Below are 2,500 nucleotides of genomic sequence, written 5' to 3' on the forward strand. Positions count from 1 at the left end.
GCCCTCTATAAAAAATATGACCAACCAGATAACCAAAAACCACCCTATATAATTCTGTGCATTTCTTAAAGGCCAGGCTTTTTATAATTCTTAAAGGCAGCGCCTTTAACATTTCTTAAAGATCAGTCCTGGATGGCTAATGTTATGTTCACGCTTTTAGTTGAATGAGCTCGAATAACCATGAACTAGCTGCAATCCCTGTGATCAAAATTTTGTTCTGTCACGGTTGCCGTAGTCTGATTAAACTTTCTAATACTTAGGGCCCTTTATTTTAACGAACAAGGGCAACTATCTTCAACTCCTAGATAGACGGCTATGTAAGGTGCTTTCCTTCAAACCGCTGGGGCTGGTACTTCCAGCTCCGACTCCTCGCATAGCACCTGAAGTAGCCGCTCGCATGTCACCAAAGTGCAAACATTGTACTGATCTACAACTTGAATAGGGTGGCTGATATGGCGCAGGGGCGAAAGCACAGAGTCACTTGACGAGGTGAAATTCACTTGTTCCTCTACATCAAGCACATCTTGCTCCATTACCTGTTTTTGCTGTCGCAGTTTCCCTGCCAACCGTGAAAAGAGAAACAAAATTTGTTGTGCAGAAAGAAATTCCGTTGTAGTGAAAAGTCTGAACCGAGTCCTCACCACATTTCTTTGGCAACCAAATTAGGTTTTAGCTTTCTCCTAGTGACCCAGGCTGATGTTAAAGTCCCAAGGTAGGATTAGCATTAAATCTTTCGGCCCTCTTGGTTCCTTTGCCCAGCTCTCCTTGATGGGTTGGTGGCATGGTAATTGAAAGAACCATCAACAGCAGGGACAATCACTTGGACACATGTAGAAAGCTGGGAAGCATACTTCAGTTTGGCGAGATCCATCATGGAATGCCTCTCGGGACTGAGACAGTACTCAAGGGTTGTTGGAGCATAGATGCTCGTTGAAACAGACGAACACAGCCCATGGTGAAATGTATGTGTCAAAAGATTAAAAATAAGGTGAGCGATTGCTTCAAATAGGACAATATTGCAGTTTGAGCTGGGCATTGGTGGTGAAGGCAGGTAAATTATTTTCTGAACAGAAACATTTGTGTCAGCTTACCTTCCACTACACCTCTTTAGTTATTTTGCACAGAGTTGCAACAATTGGTCACGCGACCTTTGTTTCATAAACACGATGATTCTGCTGAATTCATGAAATTATTTTTCCAGAAATAAGAAGAGCAGCTTAAAATATGCCACCATGCTGATTTTTGTAAGTGTATAGTTTAAACTGGTGTTGTTACAGTTGAAAGTAATCATAAGATTAGTATGGGAATCCCAAAAAAGACGCTTGCCACCCAGTCTTCATGCAAATCCTTGTATTTTTCTAAGTCTTCTAAGTTTTCAAACCTTTGAAATATCAAATTCTAAAAATTTCCACCCTTGCAAATTTATTCTCGCTTATTTGACCTGCGGTAAAAATTGGAATCTGAGCTCCGTGGCGCGTAATTATGAAAAACTACAGTGCAAGGCAAAAGCTTTTTGTTCGTAAACAGAAGTATGGAATTTTCAAGTGTTGAAATGGTCATACAATCTTTACCTTAAGTGGTATTTTCACTGAAAATTTGTGTTATGGCTAAGTCAAACACGATCTTTTCATTTCACACTTATCAGTCATGTGACCAGTTAGTTGCAAATGGCCTTTTGTCTTGCAACCACGCACCACCCCGCTGCTACCAAAAATCACGCGAGGAAAGCGAACGGCCCTACATGGAATTCGAGCCAGAGACATTGAATCAAAATATCGTTTGCTTGGTACGGAAAAATGCGCAATTAGCAAATTAGAATCGCTGGAGTAATATCATGGAATTTGTCACAGTTTCCCCAATGCTTGAGTGATTAGCAGTCTCTGTGGAATCGAATTGAACAACTGATTATTACAGGTCTCTTCCAAGCTTTGGCTTCCTGAACTGGACATGCTTGCGTAAAGGTAAAAATATCTGTTTTAATCTTTTTTTATATTTATTTTTCATCAATGGAGTGGTCAACATCACGTCACACAATAATGTAACAAATTTCCCTTGGGGGTAAAAGACACAGAATTGTGTCTGCATCCTAAAATGATAGCTTAATCGGAATTAATATCATCTCATCATATATATCTTTTTTAAAAAAGGTGATAGCTGGTAGAAAAAAGCAGTGTAATGTCGTTTGGAAATCGCCGTACCGATCAGCACAGAGTTACACAGCAAGCAATACCTCATCACCTACTTTAACCTTGCCAAAACTTAGGTTGAAGGTTATCACTCTCCAGCAATCTTATTAATTACAGTAATCTTCGGGTTTCAGAATAGTGAAAAAAGTATTTTCGTTGGCAGAAAGCATGGATCATTTCCTCGATCTTGAAAGCCCCTTCCTTGAAAAATCAAAGAATTAGACCCCGACTGGGAAGGTTCTGAAAAAGAATGATTTCAAATTGATTGGCTGCTATTCAATTCTTCTTTCTTCCTTTCAAAACAAAAATTAAAG

The sequence above is a fragment of the Montipora capricornis genome, chromosome 1, assembly GCF_036669925.1.
Source record: "Montipora capricornis isolate CH-2021 chromosome 1, ASM3666992v2, whole genome shotgun sequence".
NCBI classification, from domain to species: Eukaryota; Metazoa; Cnidaria; class Anthozoa; order Scleractinia; family Acroporidae; genus Montipora; species Montipora capricornis.